This window comes from Ovis aries, chromosome 4, assembly GCF_016772045.2.
Source record: "Ovis aries strain OAR_USU_Benz2616 breed Rambouillet chromosome 4, ARS-UI_Ramb_v3.0, whole genome shotgun sequence".
Taxonomy (NCBI): domain Eukaryota; kingdom Metazoa; phylum Chordata; class Mammalia; order Artiodactyla; family Bovidae; genus Ovis; species Ovis aries.
In genome coordinates this window covers 36,880,909-36,893,370 of record NC_056057.1, presented here as the reverse complement: position 1 = coordinate 36,893,370, position 12,462 = coordinate 36,880,909, and the positions used below count along the sequence as shown (strand labels likewise).

Sequence of the window (12,462 nt, the reverse complement as noted above, 5' to 3'; positions counted from 1 at the left end):
AAATAAATACTATATGCCTATATGGTTAATTTTAAGAGAAAGTCTATTAAGAGTATTTTTCTTATGGAAGATCAACTCTTTATTAAAATGCTTTTATTAGAATGACTTTGAATAAAGATTCCTTAAGTTTATCTTAAATCTCAGAAGTCAAAATCAGTCTCGGAAGGTGAAATAAAACAAATTATATATGTATTAATTTTATACATAAGACAAATATTCTAAGAATACATTACAGATTATATGTTGTTTATTCATGAAGTGTTCAACATGAATGCTTAATACACTATGTTTTCTCAGTTACTTTAATTACCTGTAGGAAGTACCAAACTATTCTATCTTTGTGTAATCTGTGCATATTTAATTCTTTGATTTAGAAGATTACTACAAATGAAAAGAATCAAGTTGATTTAAATACTCATTTAAGAATAATGTACCAAATATGCCCCACAAATATTCTTCACATTTGCTTGACATTTTGTGATGCTTCCAGATATCTAATTGCCAACATCCACTGGACCATAGAAAAAGCAAGAAATTCCAGAAAAACATCTATTTTTGCTGTATTGACTACACCAAAGTCTTAGACTCTGTCGATTTAACAAACTGTGGAAAATTCTTCAAGAGATGGAATACCAGACCACCTTATCTGTCCCCTGTGAAATCTGTACGAAGGTCAAGAAGCAACAGTTAGAACCGGACATGGAACAACGGACTGGTTCCAAATTGGGAAAGGAGTATGTCAAGGCTGTATAATGTCACCCTGCTTATTTAACTTATATGCAGAGTACCCCATGGGACATTCCAGGCTGGATGAAACACAAGCTAGAATCAAGATTGCTGGGAGAAATATAATAACCTCAGATATGCAGATGACACCACCCTTATGGCAGACAGTGAAGAGAAACTATAGAGCATATTAATGAAACTGAATGAGGAGAGTGAAAAAACGGCTTAAAAGTTAACATTCAGAAAATCAAATGGCATCTGCATGGCAGGTAGATGGGGAAACAATGGGAACAGTGAGAGATTTATTTTCTGGGGCTCCAAAATCCCTGCAGATGGTGACTGCAGCCATGAAAATTTATGACCAACCTAGACAGCATATTAAAAAGCAGAGACATTCTTTTGCCAACAAAGATGGGTCTAGTTAAAGATATGGTTTTTCCAGTAGTCATGCATGGATGTGAGAATTGGACCATAAAGAAAGTTGAGTACCAAAGAATTGATGCTTTTGAACTGTGGTGTTGGAGAAGACTCTTGAGATTCCCTTAGACTGCAGGGAGATCAAACCAGTCAGTCCTAAAGGAAATGAGCCCAGAATATTCATTGGAAGGAATTATGCTAAAGCTGAAGCTCCAATACTTTGGCCACATGGTGAAGAACTGACTCATTAGAAAAGACCCCAAACCTGGGAAAGATTGAAGGCGGGAGGAGAAAGTGATGACAGAGGATGAGATGGTTTGATGGCATCAGTGGACATGAGTTTGAGCAAGCTCCAGGAGTTGGTGATGGACAGGTAAGCCTAGTGGGCTGCAGTCCAAGGGGCTGCAAAGAGTCAGACATGACTGAGCAACTAAACTGAACTGAATGATATAATTTAAGAGAAAACAGAAATTTCAATCTGACATAAAAGATCCATACTATCAGCAGCCCTTAATGAAAATTCTAGCTTTAATAATTTAAGTAAAAATATATATTTTAGAATAAAACACTAATGAAGTCCCTCAGTAAATAACATTTTAAAAACAAACTCTAAAAGACTGAAGTTTTATATTATATAAAAACTATTAGGACAACACATACACTGTTGGCACAAAACACTTAATTGGTCTACAGAAAAATTTATAAGAATTAGTTTTAAATTATATGAGCTTTCAATTACTTGGTGTCTTAAAAAATTTATTTCTTCACCTTTTTAATTTTACATTTATGCCTGTAAAACACAGATACATTCTTTGTGTTATAGATTCTCCTTAAAAACGTGTTTCTTGGCAAACAAAATATTTTTTAAGGAATATACACTCAACAATATATATTATATATATATATTCCTGGTCACTAACACCATAACTCATCTCTAAACATTTATTAAGGTGAGAAGAAAGATAAGAGTCTTTTCTAAAAGGAGCAGTTGATTGGATACAAATAATAAACTCTCAAGAAATAACTGCTAATATCAAGATATTGATATGATGCTATGGAAGACAATCAAAGGAGTTTAATATAGGTTTAAGTAAGGCAAAGCTAGTTTCACAGAGAAAGAAAATAAAAAAGGAGAGAAAAAAAAGGAGAGACAGTTCCAGATGACAATAATACACAGTGAAGGGTTCCAAAACAGCTGGAAGCATGATTAAAAAAAAACAAAACAAAACAAAACCAACGGGTAAGGGAGGTAGCATGATTCAGTGGGTGAAGGAGAGAGGAAACCGAAGAGTAGTTCAGCCTAACACTTAAATGTGCCTCATGCCTGTTCTGATATCTAATATAGTAGAACTCAAATGATGCAGTTATTCACACTGCCTTTAGTCTTAGACCATGAATGCTGTTATCATCTATTTTCATCAGTGCTTTTTTGATCCCACTTGCCTGTTATTTTCAATTTTCCCAGCATCGTCGTATTAGCAGAACATGGGTATCTGATCACAGCACATCCACAGCTTTGCCATACTAACATGCATACTCCCACCTACCCACAGTCTTCAAAAAGACTGAAAGGTTAGCTGAATGTCAGGATTAAACTAGGGCTTTCCTGGTGGTTCAGTAGTAAAGAATCTGACTACCAAAGCAGTAGACACAGGTTTGATCCCTGAGTGGGGAAGATCCCCTGGAGAATGAAATGGCAAACCACTCTAGTATTCTTGCCTGGGAAATCCCATGGACAGAGGAGCCTGGAGGGCTACAGTCCATGGGGTCAGAAAAGAGTCGAACACAACTTAGTGACTAAGCAACAGCAACAAAGAGTTTAAGTATATGAAATTTCTCATTAGGTTTAGTTTTCCTGCGCTTCTGGACATGTGTAATACTATTCTTTTATGACATGTAACTGTGCATGTAGTGTGAATGCATGTTTATGTACACAGGCAAAAGAGAGGAAACTTTCTGTGTGTGCATTTTATTAGCAATAATGACCTCAGTACAGGACATTTCCTGTGAATTAATGACCAGTTGGGGTTAATGGCCCTTAGCTATGTATTGAGATATCTACTCCTCCAACTGGTCATTAATCGCTAAGACATGCCCTGTGCCTCCAACACTATGTTAAGAAGATTGATGTTTTGGTTTTCAATGAACAGTAGTCATACTGTTCCCTGTTACCTAACTCATTAATATTGTTAAATAAGTTAAAAATCAAAGCACTGCTTTCCTTGCTACTGTGGCATTCCAGTAAGTGCCCACACGTGCTGAAACATTTGTTAAGGGTGACGGACAAAATATCAAAAATTCTGAACCTCCTGAAATGTTTTTTAAAACTTTATATATGTTTCTCCTATAAAACAGCCACTATCTATAATCTGCTGTTCCTAATTCTTTTTTTCTCCTCCCAACCGTCCTTTAAACTTTTAATTGAGATCACTTATGGGTTAAATGTATTGCCAACAACCTCTCCACTAATCTATCGATACTTTGCTATCTTCCAGTGTATGTTAGTGTGTATGTGTGTGTGTGTGTGTTTTGTACCCATAAGTGTGTGTATCCCGCATCTGGGAAGAATTACAGAAGTAGGTGTGATTTAACCTAAAGTGGTGGATTTGGTGAATTGCATAGGTTATACTGCGCGCTACTGTCTGTAACAAGCTCGACCTGGAGCCAATTAACTGCACGTAATCTGTTCCAGATGTGCACTGGGACAAACAGCACTCTTGGGGATCTTCAGATGTGAAGCCAATAGGGAGTGTTCTGATTATGAGAGAGTTTTACACACTGTTCCACTAAATCAGAGATTCAAATACATAATCTCACACTCAAGAAGGCCTTATGCCATTTCCCAAAGGAATACAGAGTCCAGAACTTATTAGATGGATGGTAAATTGTCAAAGATATTATTTGAGGAGCAAGGGATATAAAATTTCACATTTGAACTTCATTAATTTGTCTTACTTATATCTATTTGTTCCAAAAGTCACTGAGGTAAGAATGTATAATTATGGTGAAAAACTAGATTCTATACTTAGGATAAGAATTAAAATACAATATAAGTCTTCATACCTGAAAAACCTGAACTTAGGGTTCTTTTTCAGGGGTGTGTGTGTGTGTGTGTGTGTGTGTGTGTATGTGTAGGTTTGGGAAAGGAGGAAAAGAATCCTTGATTTCTTCATTTATAAATAGCTATTTATTCTTCCTGAGTGTCCCTGGTGGCTCAGATGTTAAAGAATCTTCCTGCAATGTAGGCGACCTGGGTTTGATTCCTGGGTCGTGAAGATCCCCTGGAGGAGGAAATGGCAACCCACTCCAGCAATCTTGCCTGGGAAATTCCATGGACAGTGGGGTGGCAAAAAGTTGGACATGACTGAGCAACTAAACAACAACAACTGCCTTCAGATGTCATGAATTCCTCATCAATTCATATATTCCAGGGAGTATGACAGATTACCTGATTTTTCAGAAATAATGAAAAAGGAAACTTACATGCTAAACTCAGTAAGAATAAATTATAGTAGTTCCACTTATATTTTGCAGTGGTTTAAACATAATGTTTCTATTTCTAAACTACACTGAAAGTATATTGTTGAATAAACCTGTGCTCAACAAAGAACCACTGTTACATGTTACTTGAGTTTGCATGCCTTATATAGCCTTGCACTTAAAGCCTGATTAAATCCTCTAGGATCTTACCCCAGTTGAATCCAACTCAACAAAAAAAAAAATAATAGAATAGTGAGATTTCAGAACATACATGTGTAACCTGTTAGATTTAATATTGTGGGTTAGATTTTTTCTTGAACATGACGGTAACAGCAAAACCATGCTTACACTGTAAGAAGTTGTAAAGAAATCAAGTGTCTCCAAGGTCCAAACTGTTCAAATAATAAACACAGAAAAAATTAATAAAATATGACTGTAAATGGCTTTACTAGTCTTCTTTCTTAGCCTTAAATCTCATATTAACTGGCTATTCAAAGTACTAATGGTTATCAATTTGTAGGGTCAGAAAAAGTAACAAAGCATAATCACAGTCAGTTTGTCTTTAAATGTGATTCATCCTCAATTCAAAGGCTTAAGATTTTCCTTTCCATATTCTCATTTTCCAGAGAGCATTCTGATCCATGCATCTTTTCATGACCAAGATAATCTGATTCATTACTCTTTGGAATTCTGATACACTTTATGAGAATTCTAGGATATTTTGTCAAATGTCTGCATTTTGTATTCAAAATATAAATGTACAGTATTTAAACTGAATGTTGTTTCAAACTTAACATCCTACACCTCAAATATTCTGATATGTGCCCCCTGCAGTTTAAAAGGGGATTCTTAAATTAATGAAATATTTAATAAAGCAGAGTAGAAATTACTGTAATTAAGAAGGCAAAACAATTATATTTTCTTGAAATTAAAAAAGTTATCTATGTGTTTATTATCGAATGGTTCCTCAATTTTATTACTTTAAAGAATATCATTAGCATCAAAAACTGATATTTTGAAAAATAATAGAAAGTTTTAGCTTTCTTTCCTAATGTACATATTTATTTATTCACTTAGATATTGAGTTATATGCCCAATAAAGATTTTCTCAGACTTTACAATACTGATCTACTATTTCTGCTATGTGGACAATAAATGGATTTAAACCTTTAAAAAATTGACCCTTCAATGAAAACACATAAATTTTATATAAACAAACTAATTTACTTATTGGCCCAATGGTCTCTGTACCAGCTGAAATAATCGTGCACCTCAAATACCTTGTCTTTCAAAGCAATGGAGGTATCTTATATTCTCCTGATGCTTACTTAAGCAGCACTTGTAGCAAGGATGGGCTTTCCAGGTGGCGCTAGTGGTAAGAACCTGCCTGCCAATGCAGGAGATGTAAGAGATGTGGGTTCTATCCCTGGGTGGGGAAGATCCCCTGGATTAAGGAATGGCAACCCACTCCAGTATTCTTCTCTGGAGAATCTCATGGACTGAGGAGCCTGGGGGCTACCGTCCATAAAGTTGCAAAGAGTAGTAGCACACGACCAAAGTGACTTAGCACGCAGCCATCAATATCTAAAAGCAAACTTCTTATTCTGAAAAACAGCATATGGCAGGAAAAATGTGACCCTGAACTTCATATTCACATAAATTCTCTAGGAATGTAGGTACTTTTGAGATCAAAACACTTAAGACAAGTTAAATGACTTTTTTAAAAAACAAAAGCATGTGCTAAACACTTTAACACAATTTATTTATTTCTTCACTATTTAATGAAATGCCTAAGGGAAATAAACATTTCTAACAATGTAAGGCATCCACCTGCATAGTGAGAAAAGTTTAAATAATTAACTTCATAAACATAACACTATCTGGGAATAAAAATAAGCAGTGTGTGAAAGGAACTAGGAGTCATACGCAGAATTTAGAAACTCAGTCTTCATATCAGATTTTAATTTCATGATAATTGACCCAACTGTGTTAAAAAGAAATAACAATTTTAATGTAATTAAATGTGAAACTCACTAACATTTTAAAATTTATTTTTAGCAAACTGAGTTCAACAACTGATGACTATCAAGTTTTTCTTAGGTGAATATTACAAGATAAGTCTGTACATGCTCATTGTAGGGGCTGCTAGCCCAGAAAAGGGCTGGGTCTCTGAAGACAGTTATCTGCAATAGAGCTCTGAATTTTGCCATAGCTGATCTACCAGCTACTACCAGAAATTCAAAAGTTCCCAAGACTCTGACCCAGTCAATGCCTTCCCATTTGGTTTAGTTCTGCTATTAAAACACTAAAAATAATTTTAAAGTAATGTTATAACTTGTATGTATAAGCCAGTATTATAATTTTCATTTTTTTATCCTTACATGCTTGCTTGTTACATTTCTTCTACCTACAGTTCTAAACATCCCCAGTTACATCTTCCATAATTCCTCCAGAAGTAGACTGACATGGTGCTTGAACACGCAGGTGCAAAGCCTAGGTCTGCCACTTGCCTCCTGATTATTGATAGGAAAGTTACTGAATCTCACTGTGTCTCACTTGTCACATCTGAAATAGATTACAGAAGTATTTAACTCATTTGTTTAAGGATTAAGTTATGTACACCATGCCCAGTACATAGTAAGCATCAGTGTATATTAGCCATTTTTCAATTACTGTATTTGATTTGTCTTAATTTTCTATTAAAATTATTTTTAACTATAAAAGCAAATTATTTTCTAAAGACATTTAGTAACGATCTTAACATATGCCTACAGTTCATAAGGCCTGTAAAATAAAGAGATCTCAGGAAACTATTGTATAACCTTCAAGAATATGAAGACAAACAAACCAAAAAAAAATCACAGGGTGCCACCAAAACAAACAAATGACCATGCAAGCAAATAAACTCCATTTCTATGGCTTAAGCAGGTATGGTCTGAATTTTGTTATATAAGGATGAGATATAATTGTGTCTCGAGTGCTCGCAAAGGTACTCATTTAAATTAAATGAAGTACAAAATGACAATGAGGCACCACTTCACACCAGTAATAATGAAAAAAAAAAAAATGTGAAAATCGTTCAGTCATGTCTGACTCTTTGCAACCCCGTAGACTGTAACCCACCAGGCTCTTGTATACGTGGAATTCTGCATGCAAATGGCCAACATTAAAAAGTGTACAAATAACCGGAAGAGGATGTGGAGAAAAGGGAACCCTCCTACACTGTTGGCAGGAATGTAAGCTGGTGAAGCCACTGCGGAAAACAATATGGAAGTTGATCAAAAAACATATGATACAATGATCTCACCGCTGGGCACATAGGCAGACAAAACTATATATATATCTTCAAAAAGATATATGCACCCTATGCTCACTGCAGTGCTATTCATAATAGCCAAGGCATGGAAACAACCTAAATGTCCAACAGATGAATGACTAAAGAAGACTTGGTTTATGTATACAAGTTACAGCATAAAAAGAGCAAAATAATGCCATTTTCAGCAACATGGATGCAACTAGAGATTATCACACTAAGTGAAGTAAGTCAGAAAGAGAAATATAAATACCACATGATATCACTTAAATGTGGAATCTAAAATATGACACAAATGAACCTATATATGAAACAAAAACAGAATCATGGACATAAAGAATGGACTGGCGGCTGCCAAGGCAGAGGGAGCTGGTGAAGGAATGGAGTGGGAAGCTGGGGTTAGCAGATGTAAGCTATTATATGTAGAATAAATAAACAACAAGCTCCTACTGTATAGCACAGAGAACTATATTCAATATCCTATGATAAACTATAATAGAATATTAAAAACATACATACACATATGAATAACTGAATCATTTTGCTGTATAGCAATAATTTATACAACATTGTTTAAATCAACTATATTTCAATAAAAAATTAAATGATGTTGTTTTTAAAGAAAGAGAATATAACTATCCAATCAAATAATAGCATCATATAAATCCTTAAAATCAAAATAGAATAAACATTGGTGAATATGTATAACATTTGACCTTAAGATTTTCACTTGTACTAAAAGATTAGATTAAAGGGACTTCCCTGATGATCCAGTGGTTAAGACACCACGCTCCCAATGCAGGAGGCCCAGGTTTGATCCCTGGTCAGGGAACTAGATCTCACATGCCTCAAAGACCCAGTGCAGCCAAATTAATGCAGGAGCTTCCCCAATGACTCAGCAAGTAAAGAATCTGCCTTCCTGAACATAGGTTCAATCCCTGGGTTGGGAAGATCCCCTGGAGAAGAGAATGGCAACCCACTCCACGATTCTTGCCTGGGAAATCCTGTGGAGAGAGCAGCCTAGTGGACTATAGTTCACGGGGTTGTGAGGAGTTGGACATGGGCACACACAAGAGATTAAAAGGATTAGGCTTCTCCTGGTCTCTTTTCCAGAAACAGTTCTAGTTTCAAAGGAAAAAACAGAGAATTTAAATAACCTCGTGGGATACATGGAAGTAAACAACATACTATAAGCAATGGTATATTCAAAATATAGCAATGACATATGCTATAATTAAATAAATCCTTTGCATTGGATCTTACTATGTTACATATATGTTTTAATTTTTATATGTCTATCCATCTAGCCTATTTAATTCAGTGTACTGTTTTCCATTTCTACCCCTCATCTTTGCTTCTAAAATGGATAGAATGATCTTGCACAAACTGTTAGCAATGTCCTTTGCTTTTCACCTTCTTTAAAAAAATTACTCTAATTATGATGCCACTTAAGTTTACATATTTTATAAGATGCTGACATCCTTTGACATATATAAAGTATTAAGTAGTTAATTAAAATAATTTTTCTTCACAAAATAGTAGTCATTTTAAAAGGTGTATTTTGGGAATTCCCTGGCAGTCTAGTGGTTAGGACTCTGTTTTCTCTACCAAGGGCCTGAGTTTGATCCCTGGTTGAGGAACTAAGATCCCACAAGCCACATGGTATGGCAAAAAAGTAAAATAAACATAAATTTTAAAAATAAGTTATATTTTATCCAAGATCAATTTTACAAGTTTTTTTTCACTTACCTATGACACCACTCTTATGGCAGAAAGTGAAGAGGAGCTAAAAGCCTCTTGATGAAAGTAAAAGAGGAAAGTGAAAAAGTTGGCTTAAAACTCAACATTCAGAAAACGAAGATCATGGCATCTGGTCCGATCACTTCATGGGAAATAGATGGGGAAACAGTAGAAACAGTGTCAGACTTTATTTTTGGGGGGCTCCAAAATCACTGCAGATAGTGACTGCAGCCATGAAATTAAAAGACGCTTACTTCTCGGAAGAAAAGTTATGACCAACCTAGACAGTATATTCAAAAGCAGAGACATTACTTTGCCGACTAAGGTCCATCTAGTCAAGGCTATGGTTTTTCCTGTGGTCATGTATGGATGTGAGAGTTGGACTGTGAAGAAGGCTGAGCACGGAAGAATTGATGCGTTTGAACTGTGGTGTTGGAGAAGACTCTTGAGAGTCCCTTGGACTGCAAGGAGATCCAACCAGTCCATTTTGAAGATCAATCCTGGGATTTCTTTGGAAGGAATGATGCTAAAGCTAAAGCTCCAGTACTTTGTCCACCTCATGTGAAGAGTTGACTCATTGGAAAAGACTCTGATGCTGGGAGGGATTCGGGGCAGGAGGAGAAGGGGATGACCCAGGATGAGATGGCTGGATGGCATCACGGACCCGATGGACGTGAGTCTGAGTGAACTCCGGGAGATGGTGATGGACAGGGAGGCCTGGCATGCTGCGATTCATGGGGTCGCAAAGAGTCGGACACGACTGAGCGACTGAACTGAACTGAACTGAACTGAAATTGTTCTTTTATTATAAAGCATATTTTAAAATTCATAACAGCTTGCAAAACATGGTTGCTCTAACTTCATTTCCACTATCTATCTGTTTTATATGTGCTAGCGTATATCTTTCCATGCTTCTCTCTCCATTCATCCCACCCTCTCCTTCCCCTCCTGTGTCCACAAGTCTGTTCTTCTATGTCTGTGTCTCCAACACAATACTGATCTTTTTAAATTATACTAATTCATTACTTTGTAGAATGTTCCTCATTTGTAACACATTCATTTTCAAGCTTAAGTAACCAATCATGGTGATTCCCTGAGATCTCACAGAAATTACTGGCAGAGCAGCTTGTACACAAATAAAAGACAAATAACTGTAAAAATAAATAAGTAAAAAATAACCACCCTAAATCTTTTTGGCCTCAATTAGAATAAGCAGGAGATTCCTGAGTTGAGCAGCCAGCTACAGATGGACATTTACTCATTTTATTTTTTATATATTTCTCTCTTAGAGAAAATATCATATCACCTCTTACCTCTGAGGTTGACTTACAAGTGAAACGGACACTGGAGTGTGAATTTTAAAATACAGAATTCACAGGACTTCCCTGGTGGTCCAGTGGTTAAGAATCTTCCTTGCAAGGCAGGGGACATGGGTTTGATCCCTGGTCGGGGAACTATGATCCCACATGCTCTGGGGGAAACTAAGCCCCTGTCTCAACTACTAAGCCTGACTGCCACAACTAGAGAACACTTGTCCCACAACTACTGAAGCCCGAATGCTCTGGAGCCTGCATGCCACAGCTAGAGAGACTGTGCTCCCCAACAAAAGATGCCACATGACACAACAAAGATCTCATATGCCACAACTAAGACCCAAGGAATCCAAATAAATAAATACTTTAAAATAAATACAGAATTTTCTTTAGATATAATCTCTCAGCATCCTCAATAACTAACCTCATTTATTTTTATCAAGTGTTACAGTAACTATAACTTTCTTGAATCTCCCAAGGGTAACACAGCCTGGTGATGGTTTGGGTTGTAATCCATTTTGCTACTTATCAGCTTTATGTCCTGGAAAGAATTAACTTAATTTCTCCGATCTCAGTTTCCTCATCTATAAAATAGGATTATCAGTTCCTGTTAAATGTGGTTGTTGCAAGAACAAGATGAGATCATTCATGGAAAGTACTGATGACCTTGTGAGGCACATAGTTAGCTCTCAGAAATGGCTGGCTTACAGTTCCTCCACTTTTGCATGAACTATCATAGCAACTATTTTTCCAAAGATGTTAAATGGGGATGAAACTTAAGAGGAAACCTGGAAACTCCCATGTTCCCCTGTCAAGCTTGCAAATGTGTGTAATTTGGCATTAAAGTTCCCAACTTTCATCCCACAATGTAAGCTTTTTTCCAGGCACAGTTAGGTAAGATCCCATAAAACAGGAATAATAATACATTATTTTCTCTGAACTTCCAGTTTGTTGAGCACTAACAATGTTCACTGCCAAAATTAAATCCTAACCAGAAGAACACACTTGCTTTATTGGATATGGAAATTGTTAGAAAATAATAATAAAGGCCAAGTGAAAAATAAATGCTTTTTATTTTAAAAGACTCAGTTTGGGGTTACTAAATATGTTTGACAAAGGTCTTGGAACTTACAAACAGTTTTGAGGATAAATCAACCTAAAAGTACTTCTGAAAGCTTTTGCATGTCAGGAACTTTAGTTTTAATTATAACTGCTGTAGTTTTTCAAAGTATTCATATCAGTAATCTGTTATAGTATGGTAAAATCACAGTTTAAAAAATGTTTCCAAATGATATTTAGGCCATTCCCTACCTCTCACAGGATCTGCATTTGTACCATGCAGAATAAGTGTAATTTTCAACAGCAGACACATGTTTCTTTTAAGCTACATGAAGGCAGACATGAATCACATACATAGTTGTATCCCCAAAGCCAAGCGCAGTGTCTGGCATGGAGTATGTAGGAGATGAGCAT

At 36.0% G+C, this 12,462-nt stretch overlaps 1 protein-coding gene across 2 annotated transcripts in view; it reads right to left on the bottom strand.

Moving 5' to 3' along the window:
• SEMA3D (semaphorin 3D) overlaps positions 1-12,462 on the bottom strand; it is a 232,699-nt gene that overhangs the window by 151,079 nt on the left and 69,158 nt on the right. The window contains exon 1 of one of the 2 annotated variants that reach the window (XM_060414983.1): positions 4,972-5,010. The exons of the other annotated variant lie outside the window; for it this stretch is intronic. The gene's annotated coding sequence lies outside the window, so the exon portion shown is untranslated. Of the gene's footprint in view, positions 1-4,971; positions 5,011-12,462 lie in introns of those variants that run through there. 2 annotated transcript variants of the gene reach the window in all.